Source organism: Podarcis bocagei (assembly GCF_964188305.1).
Source record: "Podarcis bocagei genome assembly, chromosome: 3".
NCBI lineage: Eukaryota > Metazoa > Chordata > Lepidosauria > Squamata > Lacertidae > Podarcis > Podarcis bocagei.
In genome coordinates, this window is record NC_138127.1 from 86,927,253 (window position 1) to 86,942,499 (window position 15,247).

Here is a 15,247-nt window from a genome sequence, read left to right on the forward strand (position 1 = left end):
TCATCCCTTTGGGCTTGCTATCAGGTATGTTTGTGCTTAAAACTGAAGTTCCAATCGTTCTGGGACAACAAATCTAAGCTGTGACCACAGTTGGTCACCTCAACTCAAAAAGGAGTTGGCAAAGATTCAGCAAAGGACAACTAAGATAATCAAGGGGTGGAGTGACTTCACTACGAGGAAAGGTTGCGAGGTTTGGGACTTTTTAGTTTAGAGAAAAGGTAAGTAAGAGGTGGCATAATGGAAGTTTATAAAGTTATGCATGGCATAGAGAAAGTGGAACCAAAGTAAAAAAAAAAAATTCATTCCAGTAGCAACTTAGAGACCAACTAAGTTCGTTATTGTATGAGCTTTCGTGTGCATGCACACTTCTTCAGGTGGGGAGAGGGTGGGGTATTACTCAGAAGGGTGGTGGGAATGGAGAGACCTTGTCTGAATAGAGACATTGCGTTCTTATCTCATTATACATGATAAAGCTATTTTTGGCCATCTCACCCCTTGCTTTTTCCTGTAAGACCAATTGCAGTCATTAACAGTCGTCAGCTGGTTTACCACACCTATCAGCCAATCACCTATTCCCACCACCCTTCTGAGTAATATCCCTCCCCACCCTCTCATTATATATAAGGGTCTAGTGACTTCTGTTTCAGTGTATCTGAAAAAGTGTGCGTGCACACAAAAGTTCATACCAAGAACAAACTTAATTGGTCTCTAAGGTGCTAAGGGACGCGGGTGGTGCTGTGGGTTAAACCACAGAGCCTAGGGCTTGCCGATCAGAAGGTCGGTGGTTCAAATCCTGGCAACGGGGTGAGCTCCCGTTGTTCAGTCCCTCCTCCTGCCAACCTAGCAGTTCAAAAGCATGTCAAAGTGCAAGTAGATCAATAGGTACCGCTCTGACGGGAAGGTAAACAGCATTTCTATGCACTGCTCTGGTTCGCCAGAAGCGGCTTAGTCATGCTGGCCACATGACCCGGAAGCTGTACGCTGGCTTCCTCAGCCAGTAAAGCGAGACGAGCGCCGCAGCCCCAGAGTCGTCCCCGACTGGACCTAATGGTCAGGGGTCCCTTTACCTTTACCTTTAAGGTGCTACTGGAAGGAATTTTTTTATTTTGGTTCAACTATGGCAGACCAACACTACTACCTAGCTATATATAGAGAAAGTGGTTAGAGAAAAGTTTGGCCCTTCCCTCATAACACTAGAACTCGTGGACATCCAATGAAACTGAAACTGAATCCTGGAAGATTCAGGACAGATAAAGGAAAGTACTTATTCATGTACCACATAGTTAAACTATGGAGCTCAGGAGGCAGTGATGACCACCAACTTAGATGGCTTTAAAAGAGGAGAAGACAAATTCATGGATGGTCAGGCTGTTGGTGGCTACTGGTCATGATGGCTATGCTCTGTCTCCACGGTTGGAGGCAGTAATGCTTCTGATTTCCACTTACATATAAAAATAAATATTAAAATACAGTGGTACCTTGGGTTAAGTACTTAATTCATTCCGGAGGTCCGTTCTTAACCTGAAACTGTTCTTAACCTGAAGCACCACTTTAGCTAATGGGGCCTCCCGCTGCCGCCACCGCACGAATTCTGTTCTCATCCTGAAGCAAAGTTCTTAACCCGAGGTAATATTCCTGGGTTAGCGGAGTCTGTAACCTGAAGCGTATGTAACCTGAAGCGTATGTAACCCGAGGTACCACTGTATGTCTTTTAAGAGAACCCCACTAAAATGTTCCTGAATGTTGTGAGCTGCTCTGAGATCTACAGGTATAAGGCGGTATACAAATTTAATAATAAATAAATAAACATGCTGTGGATTTTCATGATGCCTTCTTTTTTAAAAAAAGTTGCAAACTGATGTGGAAATGTGGAGAATTTAAGATCAGAAAAATGGGAAACTGAGAGAATCCATCCGTAGCTTTTCTGATATGATTGTTGAAAAGATTCTTGAAAAATATCTTTGGAGCATTTTTAGCACCTAGAAACTGCTTGAGATAATTGCTAAGTATCTATGATTTGTAGGCAGGCACATCATCAGCTTTGGATATCTTAAATTTATGCTGTTCTTCTTTGGTAAACCAATGTAGAGTTCCTGTCTGGAATGAAGAATATGTTTAATTACAGGAGTGCCTGGAAACATCAACACAACTGGAACTGCCCCGAAATAACCACTATAATCTCCATTTTTAAAGACGTTTATAGCTATTTTCTCTGCATGAAATACTTTAGAGTCTCCACTAAGAAAAAATGTTTGGAGTCTTAACATCTCTTGTGCCTCCCACCCCCATGCTCATCAAATATACCCCAGATATCACAGCTTTGGTGAACCTAATTAAAATTAGTGCCTGAGAAGATACAGAGAAATTGAGAAGGCTCTTAGGTAAAGATAGCAGCCAGGGATAGAGCAAGAAAGTATTGGTAATTCTGTTTTGTCATGCTAAACCAGAGGTGAGAAACCTATGGCCACCAACTTAAATTTATGTGGTCCCCATTACCCCCTGAATCAGCCTCATTTCTCAATCTCATCAGCTCCTTCACTTCCTGTACATAGGAACCTAGGAAGCTGCCTTATACTGAGTCAGATCATTGGTCCATCTCGCTTAGTATTATCTGCTACACTGACTGGCAGTGACTTTCCAATGTTTCAGACAGGAGTCTCTTCCAGCCCTACCTGGAGATACTGGGGATTGAACCTGGGACCTTCTGCATGCAAGGCAGATGATTTAACCACTAAGCTACAACCCTAACACCAAGACCTAGTATAGAAACCAGGGGCTTCCCAAGCCAGAGTCTTCCAAACCACAGCTAGAACTAACTTTGGTGGGGTTTATGAGTAAAATTGCTTGTACTCCTTAGTTGGCTATGCTTTGTGATCGCAGCAGCAGGTGGCTCCTGGTTGGCAGTTACCATTTTCTTTCCCCAGAATTCCCCTTTGGGGCAATATATTTGAGCAATGGGGAAGAAAACAATGACAGACTAAAGAAGGACCTCTCACCAAGAGGTAAGCCTCCCTTGGAGAATCACTAAATCGCACCCCGATTTCACTGCCCATCCATGAGAAAGCAAAAATGGTGAATTTCAGCTTAGCATTCCGCGAGATGCCAAAGCCAGAACTCTCAGAGATAGCAGTTCCCAAGTCATATATCATCAAGGGCAGTATCCTCAGGCCTAGGCTTCATGCTTGGGAAGGGATAGCAAAGAGGCAACAGAGTTCCGGGCTCCCAATTCCTTAGCAAGAGGGTGCTGCAAGAGGGAGACAGCAAAGACAAAGAAAGCTAACACCAAGCAGCTATATGAGCTATACGAGCAACTCCTCTGTTTCCTGGGAGGGTCCTGAAGGGCATGTCTCTGAGCAGCCTTGTTTCTCAGTTCAGAATGAATCTTCTTCTTTGGCGATCACTCGTAGCCAAGTAAGATTGTACTCCATGAACACTTAACAGTGAGTCCGTAAATGACTGTGGAGGCCAATTCTGGATCCACACGTCTTTCCACACTTGGGATATAGGTTTCCGGGTGGGCATTTATCACGGTGAGGGTTTGCCAAACGTGCCTTCCTCTTAGCACGTTTCTCCCTTTCATCCTGAGTTCTTCAAAGTCTTCAAAGTCCATGACACCTTTGGAAAAGGAATGAATCACAACAATCTAATGCAGGACACTATCCAGCACTGCTTCCTCCTCTCTCATTCCCATAGGATGAGCCTCACCAATTCTAGGCAGCTTAGTCTTTACTACTAGGATCTGAGTATGGTGTGAGTGATCTGTCCTCATGCACTGAATACATGGAAACTTGTTAGCCCACCCTTTGAAGACCCTGTACTTTACACACTGTTTGCCATTTCCAGAAATTCTATAGTTAACAACAACTTGCCATAATGGCCAATGCAGTCTACATATGAGGATTCAGGATTCCAATGCATAGAGAATCTTTATCCCTGTTCAGGGACGCGGACTTATAAAAAATATTGGGGGGGGCCCGGGAAAGCTCATGAATAATAAATAAGCTCATGAATATGCAAATAAAGTGGCTCCGGCCCTAAATAGGGCAAGCCACGCCCCCCAGCCAGCCGATTGGCTGGCTGGGAGGTGTGGCCAGTCGGGATTCCCCTGTTCTCGCGGGATTTCCAGCAGTGCCTTGGCAGTGGCGGTGGTGCTGCGAAGCAGCGAGGCAGGAGCCCCCGCCCCCGGGGATTCCCTAATCTCGCGGGGGACGGCTGGGGCTCTCCGATTAGGGCGCGCGGCTGGCTGGCTGGCTGGCGAAGGAGCAGGTGGGGAGGAGGCGGGGGACGGCGGCGGCGCTCTGCTGGAAGGGCGCCCGAGATTATTGGGGGGGCTGAGCCTGAGTCGGCGCCTATGTCCCTGTTGCTGAACTACAACAATGCTTCATCCCTGTCCATTGGCTATGCTTGCTAGGGCAGATGAGAGTTCAGCAATATTCCCCACTCCACTGTTTAAAAATATTGTGAGACTTCTTTGGTCCATTTCCAGTACTTCAGTCTTGTGCTACACTGATAATATAGAAATCAGCCTGACTTTTTGGTTGCTGTGGGAAAGCATGTTTAAAAAGAAGAAGCTAACTGGTTTTTATGTGCATTTTTGGAGGTTCATTTTCATGTGGAATACACATACGTGAGTAATTCAATACCTCGCAGCACCTGCAAACTCCCCTGGCTGTGTAAACGTGGGGATTAAAATAACTGCATTTATTTGAAGGGAAGCTTGTGCATATCCTGCTGGAGCTGCCAAGTTAAACAAATTGTGATTTGGACTGATTTGGCTTCCTCCTAGAGCCATTAAAGGCACAGGTGGGAACCCTAGTGAGAAGCGAAGAATGGAGTCCTGTTCTCCGGTCTGACTTTTGCTCGTGATTTGCCAACATATGGAAATCCAAACAGTGCAAGGAGAAACAAATTTGTGAAGGGCTCACAGTCAAAGCCCTTTTAAAGAAATGGGACCTTGATTCCATAGATTTGCAGAGCTGATTATAGTAAGACAGGGTTGAACTCCCAAAACTATAGCAATATATACATACACAGAAGGACAAGGTGGCTGGTTCTGCTCCTTGTACAGGTGCACACTGCTCAGTCCCAAGGATTTCATATTGGGAAAAGCAATTGGCAATCTGTGCTGAGTTACTTACATAAGAACATAAAAATGGCTTCAGGATCAAGCCAAAATCTCATCCTGCTTCCTGTAACCAACCCAATGCCTATGAGATGCCCAGAAGCAGGAACTGAGTGCAGCAGCCCTCTCCCCACTGGAGCTTCCTGGCAACTGGTATTCAGAAGCAAACTGACAAAGGAGGGAGGACATGGCTATAATAGTAAGCAATGGTAGCCATCCAGGTTGGTGATCGTAATCTGGTGAACCGGGTTTACGTCTCCACTCCTCCACTCCTCCACATGCAGCTTGGGCTAGCCACACTTCTTTGAAGTCTCTCGGCCCCACTCACCTCACAGAGTGTTTGTTGTGGGGGAGGAAGGGAAAGGAGAATGTCAGCCGCTTTGAGACTCCTTAGGGTAGTGATAAAGCGGGATACCAAATCCAAATGTTTTCTTCTTCTTCTTCCAGCATTCAATGTCATCAGACAGCTGCTGGGATCTGGTCTTAGGAAAGAAGTTGATCTGTCTGTTCTTCCTATTCAACCCAGAAAGTACACAATATACTTTTAGAACAATGGTGGCCCACCTTTTTGACATGCTTGTCACAAACCCCAAGTAGGAAATTGTGCAGCTCAAGCGGACATTGCAGTACAAGTTACATTTACAATGAACTAAAGGTGAATTTGCCAGGCTCCTAGATTACATTTTCAGCAGTATAGGTAAAAACATTTTTAGGTATACACGCACCTTAGGAGTATAAATACAAAAGTAAGGTGCAGACTGCAGCTGTAGTTTCTTGAATAGATTTCCACAAGGGATTTGGGAGTGGTGCAGAGGGCAGAAGTTACAGGTTCATAGCACCTGACTAGTCTTAGACATCTGGAAAACCTAGCTGTGTACAGGAGTGGTTTAACAACCAATCCCTCTTCCCTGGGAACTCTGGGAACTGTAGTGCTGTGAATGGAATAGGTCCTAACAACTTTCAGCACTACAGGTCCCAGGATCCTTTGGTGAAAGACATGCCTATTTAAAGTGGTATGGTTATGCTTTAAATGTATGGTGTGGGGGGGGGGCCTTTTAAGCATGTTTTTACAGGACTGTAGCAGGAGGAAGAGAATGCAGGGGTGGCCCAGAATGGCTTTTAAAAGAGTTAGACAAATCCATGGAGGAGAGGGCTATTGATAACTACTAGCCATGATGGACTATGTTGCTAGAAAGCCCAGGAGTGAAGACTATTCTTATGGTTGGGTCCTGCTAGCAGGCTTCCCATGGGCATCTGGTTCATAGCTGTCAACTTTTCCCTTTTCTTGCGAGGAATCCTATTCGGAATAAGGGAATTTCCCTTTAAAAAAGGGAAACGTTGACAGCTATGATCTGGTTGGCCACTGTGATGCTAGACTAGATGGGCCATTCACCTGATCCAGGAAGCTCTTCTCAGATTCTTAGCACACAGTTGCTCCCCCCCCCCTTTTCACACATGTGCCTTTTATGCTCCTATAATTGATCATTAGTTTCAATCACATTTCAGGCCTTTCAGATTAAGAATCTCAGGCCATGACCACAGAATGCCTCCTTTTGCTGAGAACAGAGCTGCCCTGGTCTGCTTGACTTGAAGCTTTGTTTAAAGACCTCTTCAATACAACCCTTTTCAACACTAGCTTTGCCCTCCCATGAAGAAATCTGCCATTTGATGTAAATGACCTTTCTGTTCTTAAAAAAAAAAGCAAAAGATAGAAAAGGCAACTGCACCCACCTAATCCCTTAGCTGACTGGCTACAGCCTGCTGTTATACAGTGACATGCTTGCGGTTTCGTTATACTTTCAGTGAAATGATAGGCATCGCAGGGAGTCCATTAGCCTGTTACATTCCAGTTGAAGTTAATTACACTTTCTCAGCTTCAGAGGAAGATACACCAGATCGGAGCCTTCTAATCTACCACTCACATCTCTGGCATAAAATACCCATTAGCTGTACTACATTTTTCCTCGTCTTCTGTTCCTTCCTGTACTCAATCACTGGCAGCTCTGCAGCCAAAATCCCTATCGGGCTTCTTCAGAGCACCGTTCTGCTCTCTAGTCGGTGCCTAAACTGGCACTTAAAAGTGAATAGAAATTGTTCAGTGACACGTGCGTAACACCTTTATGCAATGGGAAATGGAGGCACGAAAGGGCATTAAGATTTTACAGTTGCTTGTGGGTACTGAGAGGCAGAGAGAATTTGAGTTTAGAGCAGGGGTCAGCAAACTTTTTCAGCAGGGGGCCGGTCCACTCTCCTTCAGACCTTGGGGGGGGCGGACTATTTGGGGGGGGGGGGATGAATGAATTCCTATGCCGCACAAATAACCCAGAGATTCATTTTAAATAAAAGGACACATTCTACTCATGTAAAAACATGCTGAGTCCCAGACCAACCATGAGCTGGACTTAGAAGGCAATTGGACCGGATCCGGCCCCTGGGCCTTAAGTTTGCCTACCCATGGATTAGCAGGGGTACCCAAACTTTTTTCAAAGAGGGCCAGATTTGATGAACCAAACATGCATGAGGGCCGACCAAAGTTGTTTAGATTTTTTAGGATTGAAGTTGCTGAGCTTTTTTAAGGATTTTACCCCAGGACATAAACTGCCACGGGGCCAAATTAAATCAACTGGTGGACCGGATTAGGCCTCCGAAACGGACTTTGGACATGCCTGGTTTAGAGGATCCCAGGAGCTCCTGAGTAGGGATTTGAACCCTGGTCTCCCAGGTCCTAGTTCGACACTCTAACCACTACGCCACACTGGCTCTCTATGAAGTGATCTGGGCACATGCATAATCTATCCTGCATAAACTGAAAAGGGGGTGGGTAGGTGGGTGCAGACTGCAGGGGCAGGACACAGCTGGATGTATAGCCTCAAGTGTTGTAAGTATTCTGCTGGATGGATGTCCTGAGAACCTACTAAGACAAAAAATGACATTCTAATTAAAACTATGGTCTCTATGGGAAACAGAGAACTTTACAATTGGTCACAGCCTGTGAACGTTCCATACAAATGCTGAGTGAGTGCTGATTCCAGAAGCTACTTTGTATTGGAAAAGGTTATTTAGCCATTTCCTAATTTTATGCAGTGAGTCAGGGTTTTTGTTTTTGTTTTACTTCTCCTTTATCCCAATACAGAAGAACCACCCTCTATCTAGTGGAGAAGAAGACACTTGCATGGCTGGGTTTGCACAATTTCGTTCCAAAGGTAATCCAAAGTCATGTGCATAATATTCTGTATTTATTTTATTTTAGAATATTCCTGCCCTGCCTCCCCCTTCCAAATTTACAACATTATGTATGTAAAGGTCCTATTGAATGTGCAGCTCCAAGCAGTCACCCTATCAAAGGGTTTCGCCCTATTTTAGCTGCCCCTTTGCAAATACCTTTTGTTTTGTCATCTACAGAGTATTTATTATTGCCCCTAAATGCCTCTTTGAAATAAAAAGTGCCCACACCTTATAGGAGGCCAAACCCTGTAGCTACTCCAAGCAAATCTAGAGGAGGAGTGAAAACATCTTGTCAACTACAGTATCCCTTTGTTATGGTGGTTTTGTGGCTCTTAGATTGAAGACTGATGCGTTAGCCTCTGTCTTAGTGAAGGCTGCAGGCATGATGAAGATTTGATGGCAAATCTGTACTTGATGACTTTGCCAGACATGTAGAATTCACTCTTTCAGCCCTCCCCTTTGTCTTTCTAAAAGTATATTATATATGTTCCAGAACTTTAAGTGATGGAACATCTGTGCAACTAGGCTATACCTCCCCCTGTCTGCTGTGCATATTGCATGATTCCCTCCACCTCAGAGCTAGTTTTCAATCTTTAAGTGGTTCTGATCGTTGCATATTTATACACTGATGCTTCAGGGCATATTAAACCAGTGTAGCTCAAGGAATTTACATTTGACATCTGCTAACTATTTGGTAAGTAGCAGATGAGTCAACAACACATTTAAGCTTGAGAAGACTCTTGTTCATACATTATTAGCAGCGTCGTACACAGTGCTGCTCAGGAATTCCAAGAAACCATCAAATCAGTAGAGTTTGAAATTGGTGCTTAAAAATCCGTGGTTTTCCAAGGCACGGTCTGCCATCTTGATTCAAAATGGCATCCAATTGTACCCAAACATAGACAAAAACCTGCTCCTTGATCTTAGGAACTGCCATGTCAAATTTGCTTGCAATATCTTAAAAGGGTGCATAGAGAACAGACAAAGGGACAAAGACAAACAACTTTCCAAAACATTTAGTAGGCTCTGAGCATCTACTTCCCCCCAAAATGGCAAATGTCTACAATCTAGAATATCACTAGATCCAGGACTCCTTTACATTGCAATGTGCAAAAGGGAAAGAACTGGGAGGGCCTGGACCAGTTTTCCATCCCATCAGTCGTCCAGAGATGGGCAACCTGTAGCCCTCCAAGATGCTGTTGGGCTCCAACTCCCATCAGTCCCAGTCAGGATAGCCTGTAGTCTAACAACACCTGGGAACCACAGTTTCCCCATCTCTGGGTGCTTCCACACTGTCACTATTTGGAAGTAGGATTCAATCCCCTACAGACAAACTCATCAATTATAGTTGATTGGAAGGACTTGTTCAACCTTTTTGAATTAAGGAAAGTGATGTCAAAATGCACTGATAGGAAGATGAAGGGTCTTTCTGAAAGCAACTAGTGACATAGCGAGGCTATAGATGTGGTCTGCCTTTCTTGCACCCAAACCTACACAGAAGGGAGGGATTGCATCAATGCTGCTTCTGCTTCAGTTGGACTATATGAGTTCATTTGGGGCCTGATCCTGCAAGCAAATTGTTCTAGTTTCCTCAAGACCCCACTAATTCTGGCGGCGGCAGCAAAAAGGAGGAAAAAGTTAATTATACCCAGCACTGGGGTGGGCAGAGCCCTGCAGCCTGAAGGGATGCAAATTGCCCCCTCCTTCATCCTCATTTGATGATCAGAGGAGTGGCAATCCTCAGTTCCTCATCTGATCCTCAAGGATTGCTCATTTGTGTTACCTGTGTGCATGTGTGTGCTCACATGCATGAGAGTGTTGGGGTGGCCACATTCACTGTTGGCATATGTTCCCTGGAAGATTAGGCTAAGGCAAATGTGGCCCTCAGGGTGCAAAGGTTTAAAGTTTAATGCAATTAATGGATCTACCACATTTTACGACTATTGGGAGCTGCTTTGAGAGGGTGCCATTGAAAGCCAAATGCAAAATTTCCCAAACAACTAAAAAGTCCTACTGATTTCAGTGGCACATCCATGCAAGTCTGTTTAGAGCTGCAGCCACCATGCCTAGCTGCAAAAACATTTCTGAGCATAAGAATATATTGCTTTAACCAGATCTATGGGCTTACCTTTATGAACAAACCCTCAACCCTTCCGTTTTTGTTTTTTAAAAAATATCTCCATGGATGTATTACATAGAACATCAGAAAGATTTAGGTTTAATATAGTGCTCTGCCAGTGTGATTGTTCACTACATGAAGAACATATTTTAAAAGTTTATTGCCATTTTGCTAATGTTTAGTATAGGACTTTTTTTAATGTAGGGCTGATTCAAAAATATTTACCTGTTGCCTGATGTCATACAATTTATGTTTCTGCCACTTCAGCCATATTTGCTTATTTTGTTTACAGGATGGAACAGCTGAAATCTACCATATTTTAAAAATCATGACTGGTGAGAAAGCAGTTAGTTATGGAGAACTGGGAACTTCATGCACCTGGCAGATATGAGAGGCTGGGCATCTTTTGTTCAGCGCATACTGGGTCCCTAACCAATAGCTTTAAATGGATTCCCAAACAGGCATGTCTGCAAGTCACCCGTAGGGAGAGAGAGCAAATTTGCCTTGATTGACAGAACCCCTGGAATGTGGCTTCTAAAATTAACCTTGAGCTGCTCCCTGTGCTGCACTTCACCCAAATCAGATTTTCCAAGGGCTGTTATCTTATCTGTGACTTAGGAAAAAGCCACATCTGTTGTGCCTGGAAGCAGAACACTGATGGTACTTCAAAATCTGAAATTGCCTGTGCATTTCTATGGATAAAAGGCTCTTGCTTAGAGTGCAAGGAAAACATCTGGTCAGTTTATTTTTAGCTCTGAGTCTCAAATCTTTGGGTAAAGCCAGCCAGAGCACTGCCTACCTGGAGAACCATTTAATTATTTTGTTTCCAGGGGCGTGTTGGACCTTTTTAGCACATTAGCATGGTGCCCCTGGAGGTGGACTCGAGAACAACTAAGCTTTTGGCACACATGTTGGTTTCTTTTTATAATAATCTGACCATTGCAGACAGTGTTCACATGCTCCTATCTTCATTATCCATGAAGGTGGAAACTGCAGGGGGCAGTTCATTGCCACCCCCAAATGCCAGTGGGAAAATGCATACTACTTCTAACAATCGGACTTGCATTTCCCCCTCCCTTCCAAGACTTTTATTGCAAAACTTTCTTCCAAAACTCTGGCTTTAGGAAACTTCTGGAATGCTGGCTCTAATCCATGATGTATGTGGATTTGGAATCTTTCCCCTCTGCAAGTGCTTTAAGAATCAAATAACTCAGTTATTGCAAGGACACACTCTTGAATATTCACGCAGTGAATATTACTGGTGGTGGCTGTTGCCCATGGGAACTGCTAGGGTGAAAAGCAGGGAGCCAACAGCAGGGGGAGCTAGAGCCAATGACTGGCAGAGCCAACTAATTCCGGTTTTGTCTCCATCTTCCCACCTGACAGATTCTACAAGAGCAACACTGAGACTGTGTGCACATTCAGAGTACATTTGTCCCCTCCAATAATTCTGGGCACTGTAGTTTGTGACAGGTTGCTGGGAATTATAACCCTGTGAGGAGTGAACTACAGTGCCTAAAATTAACTGAGGGGAAGAATGTGATTCCAGTGTGGTTCATACTATACACACAGGAAGAAGCTCAGAGGCAGTGACACCACCAGGGTTGGTTGTAATGAAGAAGGAAGGAAGGTGGAGCTGGCTGAAGGCAGACTGAGGTAGGCAGAGCAATGCCCCACTTGCCTTAATGGATTGGCCTCCACTGAACATAACACAGTGTGAAACCGGAGAGAAGTATGGTTTTGTCTCCATGGCTTTTACAAGAGAAATCTCAGAAGTTACATTTCTTGGGTGTGGAAGATCAGGAAAAGGTGAACTACGGACATTAAATCCAGAGCCAACCCTATCGTTAGGCAGAGTGAGGCTGCTGCTTCAGGTGGCATATAATAAGGGTGGGAGAAGCCACTTCTCCATTCCCAGTGTTGAGATTCAAGTGCTTGACATGTTCGCTTCTGTACATAGAATTACAGGGAGGTCGAAATCTTGTTTGCCTCAGGCAGCAAAAAGTCTTGAGCTGGCCCTGATTAAACCAGTCTACACTTCTAAGGTAGAGAGCTCTGAAAGAGGCACTCACATGACAATCGCCATCCATTTGTAGTGTTAGTGGATCAAAGGTGCTTTGGAAGCCTTGCTGACAATGAGCAGCCACCTGTTATAGAGAAAGTCTGTCCATATTTTTCATGATAGCAGCGCTGCACCTCTTAATGGATTTCAGACAGACCATCACATGCCTAAGGTTCCAGGTTCAATCCTTGACATTTCCAAATAATGTGGGAAAGACTCTGGTCTGAAAAACTGGCAAGCTGCTGGCAGCCAATGTAGAAAACATTGAGCAAAATGGTCTGATCCCAATGGCTACTCATTTTGTGTCTGAATACTTTTTGCACTCATCCCTATGATGCCGGCTAAATAATGCCTTTTTTTAACCATAACACCAACACTAGATATCACTAAGTACCACAGTACTTATAGTAAGCTCTTTCTGTTACTTTTCAATCCTCTTATTAGGTGATGACCCTCAATATTTTTGATCTGACATGGAGAAAAGTAATCCTCCAATCTGTCCTGTATTTAAAATTAAACTGAGTCGCAAATGTTCAAAATGAACTCATGTAAATCTTGGGAGATAAAACTTCTTTTGCAGAGCTTTACACAAGAAGATGGTTTTTGTCAGCTCCGGAGCTTTTTTTTAACTTTTCCTTTCTTGACTGGAGGGATCTTGTGCATCTTCAATAATACTATAATCTACTTGAATATCATAAGACTGAAAACAGTTCAGAGAAAGTACAAAGGGAGGGCTGTTTGCCTGCTGCTTGACTTCCCCCACTGCATCAGAAGTGACAGGTGTCTCTCAAGCACAACCGATGAGGTTTGAAGCCAGCAGCCTCTGCACAGGCATGAATATTTATAGTGGTGCCAGAAACATATAGCAATTCTATGCCTGGCATGGAATGAGGTGGTAGACTGTGTTGATAGAATTCTGGTGTGGTGGGCATCATATTTTCTCTGGGTGGGAAAACTCCTGAATGTAATAAACAAGCATATCAGGAAGAAAGGTCCATTCTTCTTCCACTTGCATCCTGCCCATCATTAACTATAGGTGTTTCTCCGCTATTAAAAACGTAAGCGCTCTGCTGAACCTCTCTAGTTCACCCATTTCTCTCACGGTGGGCAAACAGATGGACATAGGAAACCCTCCAACATTGGAGATGGTCAACGCATTCTCACTCAGATTCTCAGATAGCAAACTCATTCTCAAGAGATTGGATATTCATATAATCAGTGAACAAGAGGAGAGTATCAGCAGGCTTCGAGGAACTCCAAGGTTTCCAAAACTCCAAAAAACAAAACAAAAAAACACCCTTTAGGAAAAACATTAAATGGTGGGTGTAGGGCTCAAACTGCCCACAGAGGACTGAGTATGCACAGCGGGTCCAGGAAGCTGGCTGACTGGCAGGGAGGAGGAACGGAATGGAATGTTTGGAAAGAAGACATGGCTGGCTGGCTGGCTGGCTGGCTGTTTGAAATACTGAACAGGAAGAATCCACACTGCAACGTTTTGTTGCAGCCCCCCCCCCACTTTTACTAGCATAGCCATCAAACAGAGAATAGCTTGGCAAAGTGGTCAGCCATCCCAATTTTCCTCCTCCCTGTAAATGCCCCACTTTGCAGGACAGCTGCCACTGCTGTTTTTTTTGGGGGGGGTTGAGGGGGGTGGAGAGATATTAAAATTTTCATGAGCAAACCAAGATATTGTACATCTTACAGCTCATAACACTGGCTTGCAAGGAGAAGAATCTTTAAAGGAAAATTCCCTTTGGATTTCTTTTTTAATTAACCAAGTACTTCTAATGATAATGAATTTGTTTTCCAAAAACAGAACAAAAACAAGCCCTAACGCCTCAACCAACAAATGTTTGCCTTCTCCAAACTGAGCAACAGAGTCCCCAGAGTTTCACAAATCAATGAGCATTAATGTTACATAACCCCAAGAGAAGACACCTCTCAGCTAAGACAGCGCACAGCTGCTTCTGTTTAATTAAAACATATAGGTCTGGGATGAGTTGCTTTGATTTTCTACTTCAGCATTTTTTCCTCCAGCTTTAAAACCATGTATCTTTCAAAGTGTGAGAAAGAATGGAATGTTTGTCTTAATAAAAGGCATTTACCGGAGATGTTTCCGCAGCTTGTGGAGGAGAAGACAAATTGGGAACAGACTGTTGGTGATAGGTTTCTATCTTAGCTTTAGAAAACATTTGTAGAGGCTGCCAGTTATTTGCTTCCACACGGAGCCCTGTAGCTTAAGTGACATAAATGTCACGCCATGCCAAGTGTTTTGAATGTTACACACCTCCCAATTTCTTGAGGCCACATTATACTCCCATGGAAGTAGGGAAGGGGAAATGTGTCAATTTTGATTCCTCTACATTTTTCATGTGTCCAATCTTCTGTTCCATTCTCCACATTTCCACACCAGTTTACAATTGTTGTTAAAGGCATTGTGAAAATTCATCAGCGTTATACAGTGGTACCTCAAGTTACATACGCTTCAGGTTACAGACTCCGTTAACCCAGAAATAGTGCTTCATGTTAAGAACTTTGCTTCAGGATGAGAACAGAAATCGGGCTCTGGCAGCACGGCAGCAGCAAGAGGCCCCATTAGCTAAAGTGGTGCTTCAGGTTAAGAACAGTTTCAGGTTAAGTACGGACCTCCGGAACAAATTAAGTACTTAACCTGAGGTACCACTGTAGTATGAATTTATCCTAAAAGACACATTTACTA

The 15,247-nt window shown here is 44.0% G+C and overlaps 1 long non-coding RNA gene across 1 annotated transcript in view; it reads right to left on the reverse strand.

Moving 5' to 3' along the window:
• The window catches only part of LOC308582744, a 146,177-nt gene extending 133,411 nt beyond the window's left edge, over positions 1-12,766 (reverse strand). The window contains exons 1-2 of the long non-coding RNA XR_014005831.1: positions 12,144-12,766; positions 5,423-5,631 (exon numbers count right to left, since the gene is read on the reverse strand). This is a non-coding gene — a long non-coding RNA (uncharacterized lncRNA). The remainder of the gene's footprint in view (positions 1-5,422; positions 5,632-12,143) is intronic.
• Positions 12,767-15,247: the final 2,481 nt, after the last annotated feature.